Source organism: Limanda limanda, chromosome 16 (genome assembly GCF_963576545.1).
Source record: "Limanda limanda chromosome 16, fLimLim1.1, whole genome shotgun sequence".
In the NCBI taxonomy this organism is placed as follows: domain Eukaryota; kingdom Metazoa; phylum Chordata; class Actinopteri; order Pleuronectiformes; family Pleuronectidae; genus Limanda; species Limanda limanda.
In genome coordinates, this window is record NC_083651.1 from 18,341,264 (window position 1) to 18,356,495 (window position 15,232).

Sequence of the window (15,232 nt, forward strand, 5' to 3'; positions counted from 1 at the left end):
TGAAAATGACTTTTTATAAGTCAGCATTACTGAGATGCTTACAGAATAGAACGATACCTAAAATTGTAATATAGCCTTTCTCAAAGTGATTCTTTTTTAACGTAATAAGTGCAGGTTGAATCATGAATAACCTATGTGACATTTTTGCAGCAGTGCTCATAATACAAAAAATATTCGATAGTGGCCACCAGAAAGTTACCACATTGCTGCTTATATGTTGGTATTAGCTGCTTCCTTTCAGAAACACAACCTAAATACCATCATCACATCAAGACAAAACAGTTTGTAGTAATTGTATAGTATTCTGGGCGACTGGTTGATTCAACTTGATTGAACCTGGAACAATGAAATGGATCTTGACAGATTTGCTCAGATGTTATCACCTAAACCAATGGACTAGGTTCTACACGAGAAGCAGCAAGGAATGAGAAACCCCAAGAAATATGTGAACACACAGACACTGACACACAAACACACATAATCAAGCTGTGCTTCCCTCCCTAATCCAGGCTGGATGGGGCCTGTAATACAGCGACTCATCCCTCCTGGTAGACCCTGGTTCGTCTTTTATCTCCCAGGGGCTGTTTACTTCCAGTAATTAGGCCATTCATCACCCTAATGGGAACATCCCCTTCCACTAAATAACTTCTCCTTTCTCTGAGCAGGCTTACAATCCTGGCACTGTGTCTAGGGAGGGAGGTGGCACTCCTCCTGGGCAAAGTGCCAAGGGGGGGCAGGATGTCCCATCTGTCAACATTTCTTATCAGAAGGCCATTCATGGCCCACAATGCACCCGGGCGGGCTGCAAGGGGAAATTAGGACTGATGAAAAAATGCAATGTGCAACTCCAACTATGGTGCAGATGCTCTCTTAATATAAAAATGTGCTCTGTGAAGGTATTTCTGTGATTGATCTGTTACCAGCGACCTGCGCGTCTTCTGATGATGTATGTTGAGCCATGGCTGCCCTTGAAACCTGACATGTGGACAATGTGTTTCACACACCTGAAAACACATGAATATGACCATTCAGGGACACATGTACGTGCAAGGAATGCAGATTGTCTTCTCACTCAAGCAAATAAGAAACACGAGATGGGAACTGTAAGTGTTTACAACCGTTTGCCTTCACAGATGTTAGTCGAGTCATGACTGACAAGAACCAGTCAGGAAACAAATGCTGGTGACTGCGCCATTTTCAAATGTCTGTTTTTGCCTGTCTGTACCATATTGGTTTGGGGACGACACAAGAAATTAAGACATTTTATCTTTAGCTAGCAATGAAACAAGTTGTTGAAAAGTTGTCCAAATCAGACATCAGACACCTTGCAAAATAATAACAAATACACTATAAGACAACATAATTACTGTCGTAAAGATGCTAGATCAGGTATAGAAGACATGGGTTGGCAGCAATGCTTTAAATACAGTCTATGTTTGACAGCATGTGTTTTAATTTGGTGGTGGTTGCTTGTGTGTGTTAGTGCAGGGGCTGGGGACACAGTGGAGACATTTTTGGAATTTATTATTTATGACCTGGAGTCTGCTCTGTTTCCAGAAACCTTCAAAATTGATGTATATCCCTGCATCTACATTCATTTTTAAAGAGGTGAGCGGTAGTTATATTAAGTGTATAACAGCTGGTTCACCACAGCGCTACACATGTTTGATGGTGCGGCCCTTTTATCTCCCTGACAGACTTCTTGTCAGTAAGAACAACTTGGGAAAACCTCATCCTGAGTGGAGGTCAGTTAAACTGCATAATTACTCATTATTTTCCCCGTCGGGAAGCTCTGACTCTTTGCTTCAGAGTGAACAATAGTTAGTTTGGTGTGAACAGACACCTAGGACAAAGCCTTGGGAAGAGAGGGGGGAGTATATTAATGAATCACCAGTGGGAGCTATGCTGATGAGAGATTGGTGAGTTGATGGCTCCGGCAGTAGTTCCTTTCCATTCATTACCGCGTCCTGCTGTATCGGCACAGGCTGAAGTCCAAAGCCTTGTGTCATCCGCTGGGGAATGAGTGGACGAGTTGGACTCTTCATCTACCTCTCTGATCACCACTCCCCTCTCTCAGGGTGCCTTTGTGTCCTGTCCCTCTTCATTAAGATAGGCCTTAATGGACTTTTACAATTGTGGTCTGTGCTTGCAGCGAGAGAGAGAGAGAGTGACAGAGATTAGGGAGATGTAAAAAGGGCACATGAGGCTGTGGATGAATGTGTTCCCCGTCTCCTGTCACCTACACAACAGGTCCAACAAACTCAAAAGAAAGTCTCTTTCAATAAAGAGAGAGCTACCTTTCAATATTTGGTCTCACACAGAAAGAAATGAAAGGATAGAGAAAAAAAGGAAGGTGGTCTCTTTTCAGGAGTCCTTCTGTAGAGGGTTGGGATTTGGGCCTGTAACATGTTTGTGCTGAGAAGGTATTTCTATTGGAGAAATAAGCAACACTAATAACATGACCAACAAGACATTTAGAACATCTGAAAATTAAAAAAATTTATTTTTTCCTTGGACAATTCTGAAAGGAGAGAAGAAAGAGAGAATCTTCACTCTCATCTCCCGATATGTTACCGCTACCGCATTATTTTTCGTTTTGTTTGTTTTCTACTTAGCAGGATTATGCTAAAACCACTCAACCTATTCCATAACCTAAGGAAGAACCCATTATGTTGAGTTGAATCCAGATCAATGTTTTAGTTTTTTCTACGTTCTATAACATTGAGCAACAGGATGTTTTCTAAAACCATTTTTTTGGGGTTAAATAATTTATGGTTCCTGAAAACAAATCAGGCATGTTGAGGAGACTGATATTTATGAGTTTGTGTAATTTGGTGTAGTCCCAAATCAAATCTGGATCCATTGAATTTAAATATGGTTTTAGAAGTGGAATGCTGGGCCTTCGTGGAGGTATGAACTCTACTGAGAGCCATCCCAGTTTCTTTTGTTATATGACTCCTAATGCCAATTAATGTTCTTATAAAACAGGGTGTCATGTTTAGTGTTGTACAAGATGTGAAGCCCGAAAGAGAAATTTGTGACTGGTTACATGGGTATGTAAACTAGAATACTTCCATCAAGCTCAACAACCAAAATTAAATCAAGCCTAAAGACTAAAGCTAACAAAACAATGCATTATGTCATAAAACCATAATGTTCCAAAAAACGTTCCATTTTGCAATAATAATTAACATGATTTACAAAAATCCTGAGTCTGCCCCTTAAATTGAATGGGTTCTTTCTAGACCAATGTCCCATCCTTCCACCACATTTCATGGAAATGCTTGGCAGAGGTAAAAGTACAGAATTAGATGTGTTGTTTAGAGACATTTTTGAAATATTCATTATTGTATAATGCATTCTTTCATCCATTCATTTCTCCACAAAAAAATGTGATGCATTGTTTAAAAAAAGAACACAATGCAGTTTGGGTCTCCTTCTCGTCCCCCCAGCCGTCCCACTATCAGATACTGGTTTTGCATTCAGCAAAGGGTCCCTCTCATTAGTCAAACCCTTGTATGGCACAGTAATGAAGTAAATTAGGTCATTAGCCAGCCACTGGGCGATAGGCAGACTCATTTGAAGAGCATGTGCCTTCTCTGGGTCCATCACTGATGAAAATTAATTTTCATACTTCTGACCCTGACGACTGGTTAAACTGCTAGCACAGTTAACAAAGCTGGGAGGTAAAAGAGAATATTGATGAGACCTAACAGCGCTGAATAATGTCTGTACGATAGGCACAGAAGAAGATAGATTTGTTGCATTTGTTGAAGAATATGCAGAATATGTTTTCTGTGGTGAGATGCTATATAGTTCTCACTAAGAATTTGAACAGAACTGCACCTTGTCATGTTTTACGACAACAAAATAGTGGTAAAGTTGGCCTCAGAGTTTAATAAGTATCAGTTGACGTAATAATCTTAGCTCAAGATCAACTTAAAAGTTTTTCTCCAGAGCTTTCAATACTATCACTTGATATTCATTATTGGATACATTTTGTTTAGATGTCATGGACCTGCTCACATATATGCTCAGTCTAATCTATTAATGCAGCTCAGACATCCATGCACATTTTATTTATTTCTCATGTTGCTTAGACTCAATTTGGACTCAAAAGGTGAAGCAGGATGTCCACTAATCACAGGGCTTCCTGTCCATCCCCGCCTCTTCAGTGTGAGACACTGAACCCTGGAGGGCACAAAGTTTTGCATGGCTGCCCTGCGTCCATCTCGGTATGCAAATGGATGAATGAGTTTAAATGAAATACAATTCACAATATATGAAACATCTTAAGGACAAGACATTACGGTGTTGTAGAAGAGAATAGATGTGACTTGTTTGTCTGTTAAGTATAGAAACACACTAAGCTCTATAGCTTCAGTCCACCTGACGGATAAACCTTGAAATGGGTTTCACAAACATGTTCAAACACTACTGCTCTTTTCCTATTCCTTTTTAAAATGCCCTTAATATATGCTGCTATAATTATCACCACGAGCTAAACAAAATTGTGGCAAAATTGTATTTCTGTAGGTTCCCTGAAGATTAAACCAACCCGATCACTACATGACCAACCCTGACACTCTTAACCGAAAACCCTGTTTTAACCTGAAGTGAAATTTAATGATTTACCTTGCATCAATCAATGCAAGTACGCACACATAAACTTTATTTATTTTTTTACCGCGATTCCTGTTGCAGTTCCTTTCACATTGCTTTGGTTTGTCTGTGTGAAGGACAACAACGTTCAATATTTGAGTGGTGGGACATGCATAGAGCAGAGCTGCCGCCTGGTTTACTGCATAATCGAGACAGAGGCAGGGAGAGGGACACAGACTCACTTTCATTGGGAGGGAGATTTCCTAACCCCCTGTTTACTATTTCCAATGACAAATCCGCGTTTTTTCTCTCTTTCTCCGTCTCAATCTCTCTCTCACACACACACACACACACACACTCACACACACGGGCACAGCACAAGGACGAAACGCACAGTAATCAGAGCTTTGAGTATCCATTATGTTATAAAAGGGGGAAAATGATTGATGCACATATGAATTAAAGTTCAATTGAAGGTTGCAGCTCCGAGTTACAGCTGCTATTCATCAATTAGATACTGAAACACCCCCTTTCCAAAGAGGAAAAAAAGAAGGTAGCACAGAGTTTCCTTCATTACTTTTGTATTTTCCTCTGGATGGACACAGAAGGACTTAGTGCTATTTGTAATTTCAAGGAGAAAGGGTAACCCTCCTTAGATGAAGGTTTGTAAACATAACAAATATTATAGAAACCCAACCAACAGAATTCTAATTTGAACCCCCGGCTGCTCGCTTTACTTGTACAACCTTCAGAGTGTTATTGCAGGCGTGGAGAATGTTTGCATTCCAGGTTGTATCCAGCCCGCATGGCAGTTTGATCTGGCCCCTGAGGCAAGTAATAAATACGTAAGAATGATCTCATTAAAACAGTTAATTTTTTTCTGTGATAAAAGAAAATAACATAAAATAATGGACAAACACATCTTTCAGCGTGGTCCCTTCCGGCTGTGTTCCTGTCAGGAAAGAAAATCACATGTAGCTGTCAGGCACAAGCATCATGGTGATCGTCAAGAACAGAAAATGCAGAATTTCGTGGTTTTCAAAAGAAGTGGACAATTATTTGTTTTGCTCAAGTAAAAGTTTGCCTAGGTTGCATGGACATAATGACAGAAGCAAATATTAGGTCATGGAACACGACTGGATGATTGGTCAGCTCTCAAATAAATAAATGCTTGGTTTGGTGCCCTAAAAGCAGCTTTAATCCTTTGATACACAAGCTATGCGAACCCCCTCTAAGGCACAACATGGGTCAAAAATGACCCGTATTGACTTTCAATGTTATTTCATGCACGGCTGAGTGTTTCTTTGCTATATTTTTGGAAATGTAATTATTTCATCATTTAATATTCAAAGTATTCATTAAATATCTTGTTTTTGATTACCACAAATCATTGTTTTCATTTTATCTTTCATAATTTATGAACTAAAATAGTTTTTGTATTTTTAAATCCAGTTTACACACATGGGTCAAAAATGACCCGATGGAGTTTAAATTGTAAATATCTTTGCAATAAATGTATTTCATCATTCAGAATTTCAGGAATTCCTCAATTAACTTATTTTTGATCATCACAAATTCTTATTTTCATTTGTCCTTTTCTACATTTTTAATAAAAAACATTTTTGTATCACTACCCTTCCATGGGTCAAAAATGACCCGTATTAATTTCACATGTTATTTCATGCATGGCTGTGCTTCTTTGCTATATCTTTTAAAATCTATTCATTTAATCATTTAATATTTCAAAGTATTCATTAAAATATCTTGGTTTTGATTGACACAAATCATTATTTTCATTTTCTCTGTCTTAATTTTTGAACTAAAATAGTTTTTGTATTACTTCATCACGTTTACACACATGGGTCAAAAATGACCCATGTATGCAAGTGTGAATTTGATAGGAACCTTTGATTTGTAAATGTTTGTAGTTAGGAACATGTTTACTGTGGACAACTTTTCACATGCCACACTTGTCAAAACTACTTGTCAGAACTAAATCATGTTGACCTAGCTATCGTTAGCTAGAATTTACCTAGCTTCCATAAGCTAACATTAGCTAGCTAAAAGAGAATATGTTAACAGCTAGCTAATAATATTTGACATATTTTTTTACCCACCAGTAGAGGGAAATAATGTTCAAATGTTATGTGAAGTTATCTTTTCACAAGATATCAAATATTTTCTTAGGTAAAACAATTGTAAAACAAGACGTACATGAATCAGATGTGCAAAAGCAGCCCGTTTAGTTCTGACAAGTAGTTCTGACAAGTGTGGCATGTGAAAAGTTGTCCACAGTAAACATGTTCCTAACTACAAACATTTACAAATCAAAGGTTCCTATCAAATTCACACTTGCATACATGGGTCATTTTTGACCCATGTGTGTAAACTTGATGTAGAAATACAAAAACCATTTTAGTTCAAAAATAAAGACAGAGAAAATGAAAATAATGATTTGTGGTAATCAAAAACAAGATATTTTAATTAATACTTTGTAACATTAAATGATTAAATAAATAGATTTTAAAAGATATAGCAAAGAAGCACAGCCATGCATGAAATAACGTGAAATGAATGCGGGTCATTTTTGACCCATGTTGTGCCTTAGAGGGGTAGTGATACAAAAATGATTTTTATTAAAAAAGTAAATAAGGACAAATAAAAATAAGAGTGTGAAATGATCAAAAACAAGTTAATTGAGGAATTCCTGGAATTCTGAATGATGAAATTCATTTATTGCAAAGATATTTACAATTAAAACTCCATCGGGTCACTTTTGACCCATGTTGTGTATCAAAGGGTTAAAAAGATTGCATTCTGAAAAAAACAATGCAACGCAGGCAGGTTTGTGTTAAGTAAGCTAACACCTACATGCTAAAAACTAAATCATAGGGACAAGTTGTGAGGGAGCCCTGTTGCCATCAAATAACTGCTAACAGTGGGAAAAGTAAAATTGCTCCAAAGTATCAACTGTCTGCAGAGCAAGAAATTGAAAAAATACTGAAGAAAGCAATTTTTCTCTATGGCCTGCAATGAAACTTCAGACAGATATCGACCAACTAAGCAGTGTTGGATGAACACTTTGCTGAAAACAGCTGCAGGTATCATCATCATCATCATCACTACCTTCTGACATCAGATTACTTGTCAAAGTGAAAACAGTTTCAGTAAACTTGTTCTCGTACAGTTACTATCAGAGCCACACTTTTATTTGTCGATTTGTGTTGCTCATAGTAACAATAATGCTTCTGGTAAAATACTCTACACAATAAAGAGATATTGTCTCTTTGGTAACTAGATTTTACCAGTTCATTATTCCCTCAGTATAACACAGCCATATGCAAGATAAAGCTGGTAAAGCCCTCACTGTCTTCTCTTTGCAAACACAGCAGAGAGTGACAGTAAGTAGAATGTCAAAATGGCTCGTACGGTTTATATTTGTCAGCTTGCTCGTACCGGCAGACAACTTCCTCTGCGCTTTTCTAAATCCCGACACCTTTTTCTGCTATGCCTGTTGATACCTTCTTTCAAATACCACACAATGTCTCTCACACGTTTGCACTACAACTGAGCTGAAAGCCAATAAGGAATCAAGCTTCCTTGACATTTTGCAGCTTTATCTGTGTCAATTCTACCGTACAATGTTTCTGAGGCAGATAATCCTTGACACAGCGCCTTGATCAGGTACTTGTTTATGGTGCTGCAATCTAAGGCCTTAATCTGCTAAGGAGATATCAGATAGTGTCATCCCTCGGTGGCGTTGAGTGGATGGCGGAGTGTCTGGTCGTGACTTTGTGTGCATAGGTGGGGATTAACAGAGAACAAAGAGGAGGAGAAAAGTGGACAAACAGAGAAACTATATAGAGGCAGGATGAAGACTGTGCGTCATTGTTGAAGGAATACACAGATCCATGGCTATGGTTAAATAGGAAGTACCCTCAGCCCTTATTCTCTTAAAGGGATAGTTCCCCTTCAGGTAAGTGTCAAAAACATTGCAGACAATGATTTGTTTACTTTGCTGACCAAAATGAGCCAACTTGCAACCATTGTGCACAAATCTTCGCAATGTATTGCTATAGCAATCTAAACCAGATGGACCTTTTGTCGTGTGGCTTGCATCATAACATCCTGATCATCTTTACAGCTACGGGTGTCATAGAAAACAATATTTGGAACCAAGGTAATACCGATTTTTAAAGTTCACAATCAAGAACAATCGTCTACAGTTTTTACTCACAATACTGTTGTTCCTAGTGGTATCACTTTATGTTTGTACCCATTATTATTGATTTGACAAGCACTGGGTGACACCAAGTACGATAAATGCCAGAGGTGTACAACTATCAACTGTGATCAGCTTCAGTGAGTAAAGCAGCTGCATGACAGATAAACTGTCGAGGAGCTGTTTTCTACTGCATAAACATAACTGAGTTGATCACATATCTAATATGCTAACCACATCCACTGTAACTATACACTTGTGGAAAGGTGATGTTATCGTAGATTCTTTACAAGTGTTTCAGGACCCAAAACGAGCATACCAAATTATGGAGGGGGAGACATGCCACTCCTTTAAATAAAGCCTTTAGTCTGAGCTTTACGCCTACAAAACTGCACAGTTGAGATTAGAGGGAACGACAGTAAGAAGGCTGATCATTTTTCAAACTGATGTTTTTTCTTTACAAACAGGCTTGAAGACAGAGCACAAAGAAGAAATTGCTAAAATACACTGAAATTAACTCAAGGATGTTGAGTGTGATTTTATTCAACAGCAAGATGATTTGTCTCCGGCTACCTACAGATTATGGCCATATGTGTGTGTTTGTTTTGTAATTGCTAGGGATGAGCGAGTACAGCATTATCTGTATCTGTATCTGTTAACCATATGAATTATCCGTATCCGTACTCGGGGTGGGCGGGGTCTAACCCGGAAGTGGGTGTGATTTAACCCGGAAGTGGGCTGGTTCAACATAACTTTCTTTTTTAACTTTGACATTTTTTTATGATTTTTTTATTTTTTATAAATTTATTTCCACACCAGGTGTGTGTGTGTGTGTGTGTGTGTGTGTGTGTGTGAGTGAGATGCGAGGGACGTTCACTGTCTCCCGGAGAAACGAACACTCTGTGTCCCCAGCACAGAAAGACGCGATCCACATTCGTTCACAAGTCACATAGACTGGCCTTGCTGTTTTCACCTTACATTAACACTTAAAGTTTAGTGCAGTGTAATTGTTTGCCGTGATAATTAAATGCCAGTGTGATAATAAATGACAATTTCAAACCATACAAACTGTCATGTTGTACTGTATTTAATAGAGGTTTACTTTACTGTAAAGTAAGTGTAAATGTAAAGTGAAAACAACAAAATCAGTCACCATGACCCGTGAACAAATACAATTCACGTCTTTCCATACAAAAAAAACACAGAGCGTTCACTTCTCCGGGAGACAGTGAACGTCCCTCGCATCTCCAGCGCTCCTCTACTGAGCCAATGCAGGTCTCGTGAAAAATTTTCCAAAGACTCGTAACCGAAGACCCAGTCGGGAAATGAACGAATCATTTCTGCTTCCTTGACTGAGCCTATGGAACAGTCCCGATGCGCAGTGAACCTGAGTGACTGAGAGACAGAGAGCTGTTCTGTGAGTGAGTGAGCAGAGCCGTGTGTGAATGGGAGTAGCGCTGTGACGCTGTGTGAGGATTTTCATTCAGTCCGAGCACAGATAATGACTCCGATTACTCGTATAATAATCGTACTCGGCAAAAGTGCTTTATCCGTACCGGATACTCGTTTCAGCCGAGTATCCGGCTCATCTCTAGTAATTGCTTTGTGCCAGCGGGTGACCTGCTCCACCAGATTTTGACTGTTATCAATCCATTGCATTTGCATTATCTCCCCCTCTCTGTCCCAAACATATAGGGCAATTAGGCACCACCTGGTACCACTAACCTGATAACAGTCAAATTGGGTGTCTGGTCTGCATTGTATATAACTGTAATGTGAGCATTTTTGGACTAAATGGTGGTGGCGTACCATGCCTCTTGCCCAATGTCAGCAAGGATAGGCTACAGCTCTGTCTGTGACCCTCAAAGGATAACTTGCAGATAAAGATAGTTGGATGATATATAGGCGAGTATTCTTTATATGCTGTCTCCTTTGTGTTAGCAGCTGCTTGGACCCGTGAACAATAAAGGTAAAAACAATTGTCCTTTTGTTCGAGAAAGAAGAAAAGTCAAATTGCATCATGAGGCAAGATGAAGGCAAGGATGATAACTTTCTCCACATGATATGGAGACATAATATGCTTCTTCCTCCAGTGGCAGTAAGCACAATTGTTTTTTAGAGAAATGTGTAGAAGCAATCATCAGCTTTTCTTTCATACCGGTGTTGAAACATGCAGATAGCCTACAATGGCAATTAGTTTTGACTGCCCCCTTTCAAGCGGAACTCTAACTGTGTGCCCCCAATCAAAGTAAACACAATGATGCTGCACTCAGTGTGGAAGCTGTAGTTTCCGTGAATGACCATGCACTGATTGTCATATTGTCCTTTCAAAACAGAACAAGTTTCCTAAGAGCAATGCAAACACAATGGCTGTAATCAGGCACGCCATGATCAAGTAGTCTTTCAGACATTTGCAGTCTTGTGCTCATATCAGTGAGCCATTGTAAATATGGAGTGAAGAGGATGAAATATCAATTTTAAGGGAGACCATGAAACCGAGAAGAAAAACAAACACATGCACAAATACATGAAACGTCTCTTGCCTTTAACTGTTTACTCATCCCACTACAACAAATATGCATTCCTTCAAAGGTTGTGTGAAACATTAAGTGGACAGAGGAAAGGGAAAGCAATCAATAAAGTCTTTACCAACGTCAAATAATTTCCCTAGCAATGTGTTGCTTTTACAGTGGTCATCTTGGAATGTAGATGGCAGCATAATCCAAAGTTAAGTCAATTGGTATCGCTCTAGTTGGATCCGATGTTAATGGATAAACATCATTAATTGTTTTAATTAACTTGGAAGTGGAAATGACAAGCAGGTTTTTGTTTGCGTCCTAATCTCTCTCACAAACGCATGCAGCTCTCTCAGAGTTGGATTGGCCATTCAGAGCAGCAATGGCAGAAATCCTGCTGCGTTGGCGGGCTGTCAAAACATCCATAAACGTTTTACTGCCCTCTGCAGTCACACAGACCTTGTCATCACCCCTGTAGCTCCCGCTGGAGCTCTGTCTGTAACATGCATGCAATACTCCTGAACCAGAGCAGCACACTGGTAAGGAGAAATGACTATTAGCCTGCCACGTAATGCACAATGTTAAGATGAAGATGGTCACAGATGAAATTCCCCCGAATACCCGTGAAGCAGACAGACACTTGTTTTTTGGCAAAAAAATAAAAGCTGCTTTCCTGCTCTCGCACAAACCTACCTCTGTGCACCGAGCACCAGTGAAGATAATGAGCAACTTTTCAGGACAGCAGGGAACATTGTAGATTAGAAGGGGAACAAGCTGTCTGCAAAAGATGTGGAGAAGCTGATATTTATAAAGCAAAATCTGCCATTGATAGGCTTCTAGAGATGTGAAGCATACTGATCTCTACCCCCCCCCCCCCACTCTCTCTCCGTCTGTCCTTCCCTCCATCCCTGTTCTTCTCTCTGTCTCTTTCCCTCTCTACACCTGTCTGTGTCTCTGCTCCTCTCTGCAATCGTCTCTCCATCTCTGTCCCTCTCACCATCCCTTTGTGAGTCTCTGTCCCTCTCTCTAGCTCTCCAATTGTCTCTGTCCCAAGTCTGCCTCTCTTTCCATCTCCGTCCCTTTCTCTGTCCCTGTCCCTCTCTCCGTCTGTCCCTCTCTCTTCTTTTCTAAAGGGCTTCACCAGCTGCCTCAGCTCCCAAAACAAAAAGCAGCTACTCCGTACTTTGTTTTTGAATGTTGCAAATCATGACTCTTATCATGACAGTGGAGCCTTGATTCTGGTTGCATCAGCTAGATTGTTCTAACTGGATTTGATGTGCACACGTTTACATTAATTTTAATTTCGTAAAAACTGAGTTATTCCACAGGAGAGGTATACTTGTTACAGTAAGCTTTAGGTATTTACGTATGTTGCCTGCCAATAAATACAGTTTTCAATCCATGATACTTTCTCATTTCTTAAGTTTCTTGTAGTCAAAATAGAAAATTGAGATGTGCCTTTTTTTTACGTGTGAAAGAACACAATTATGGCTCCACTGTAAGACAACAAAGGACTGTCACCAAGCCATTATGTTACACATGAATAGAGCAGCATAATTGCAATGGAGAGTTGACTTTAGCAATGACGCCTCCTCGCTTAAGACTTTTTGCTTAATTAAAATGCAGCGTTGTCCACAATTGGTCTCATTTATCACACTGCTCACATGTTATTAAAGCATTCAGAGAGTGGAAGTCATTTAAAAAAATCTTGCCTCATTTCCAGTAATTTTGCAGAAATGAGGAAATGCTAGTTGGCCTGCTGCGATTTGATTAATCTTTAACGTGAGTAAAGGGATGCTCTTACACAAAATTGAATTAGCGTCACAATGTGGCTACTTTTGTTTATGTTTGGACAAACTCTCTGCCCAACTATGAGGTCCATTTGTAATATGGTCATGGATCTACTTAATATTAGAATAGTTGGACAAGCCGAGTCAAAAATTTAGTTTTAGTCCTCACTGCCTCACAATGAAACAAAGTTAAACGTATAATGATGAACCTGAATATAATCTTGGCAAATGGTGGAAAAAAGTTTTTGGAATTGAGCTTGGAGCAAACGTTACACTAGAAATAATATTTAACTAGTGTTATATTTTAATACCAAAAGGGAAAAGGGGAGGGAGCTATAACACAAAACCTTAACATTATGATTTAAGGGACAGTGACTAAGCATTTTCTTCACAGCACCTAAACTGAATAATACCAATGAGTATTAGGGCCATGTTGAAGAGGAAAGAAACCTTAGATTTCGTGAAAAAAGTCATAATATTACGAGAATAAAATCTCAATTGAGAAAAAATAAAAGTATGAGAAAGAAGTGATAGTATTACAAGAAAAATACGTAAAGACATAATTTAAGTAGCAGGAAATCCCGTAACAGTTTTACTCATTTTTGCTTCAAAATTTTGAACCAGCCTCATCGTGAAACTACGAAACATTTCCTCCTTCACAAGAGGCAGATACGCCAAAAGATGAAAAATCACATTATCTGTTTAACTTATACTTAAATATTTAAAGAATTTCAATGCAGGCATCAGATTGATTTAATAATTTTTTTCCAAAAAGACACACTCTAAACACACCTTAATTTTCATGAAATCACACAATTTTTCCTTTTTTAAACCTTAATTACAATTTTTTGCTCTTAATATTAAGATGTTATTCTAAAAACATCTGCATTTTGGGTTTTTCTTCAACATGTAAGAATTTTGGTGAGAAAAGGATAACACATTTGTTGTCACACAAGACAACATTTTCTGAAATGTTGGTTTAAAACAAATGGGGGCTGTCTAATATTTCAGGAGTGGGCAATTACATGCTCATTTATTTCAACAGATATTCTTTTGAATCGAGAGAATAGCAGTTTAACTATGATCTTTTACAGAGAGTTGCATCATGTGATCTTTGTAGTCTTAATGTTGGGTGTTGGGGAAGTTTGCCTTCAGGGCTCTCTGCCTCAAAGCCTTACTGCCAGAAGTGAAGGTTTTAAGTTGCTGTTTGATCAAGTTTAGGCAACAAAACTTGGTTAGGTTAAGAAAAAGCTCACGATTTGTCCCTTTTCACAACATTAGCCAGGATTTCTGGCAAAGAGCCTTGAAGGCAAACATCGGCCTGTGTGTGGGCTTATGAGTGTGTTTGAGTCAGGCCTTGGTGAGTCTTTCAGAGGTAATCAACCTGAAAAGTGTTTCATTAGTCCACTTTAACCTGCAGGATTTTTGATGGCTGGTGGGGAAATTAATTCATGACAAGTGAAAACGGGTTTATAGCGTCGCCCAACGTCTTCACCGCAGCAATTAACCAGAGAGAAAACCTGTCAAACGGCCAAGAACAACATCTGTCACAGAAGATGAGCTCAAAAAGGCTGAAGTGTGAAAAAATGTTGACTGTCAGAGAAAATAATAATGTGAGAGCAATGAGAGTGAGAGACGAATCGACTCGCCACAGGATTCCAGTCAGCTGACTCGTGGACACTCTGAGCCGTGTGGAGACATTTCAACTGCAAATCTGGTAAACAGCCAAATGGCATTTTTGAGAAGGTTATGGGAAAAAATTGTTGTGTGTTCATCAATATTCTTTCCGTCTTGCTTATTGCAGTGTGTTCTTTCAAAACCAAAACAAACTGTGCCGTTTCGTTTCAGTCATATTCATTTTCCAAACCTTATGTGAGATGCATTTATTTACAATTCATGATGCCCAAAAAGTAAAGTTGGCCTTTGACCTTATTGGTACTTTGTAATGTTATCCTATTATTATATACATTATATTTTTATGAGGACACACCGCCCTTAACCCTAGACCACCACATCTGTAAATCAGTTAATCCTCAAGTCATAGTGGACATATGAAATTCCCTAAAGGCAATCCTGAGATTTATGAGAATGGGATGAATGTG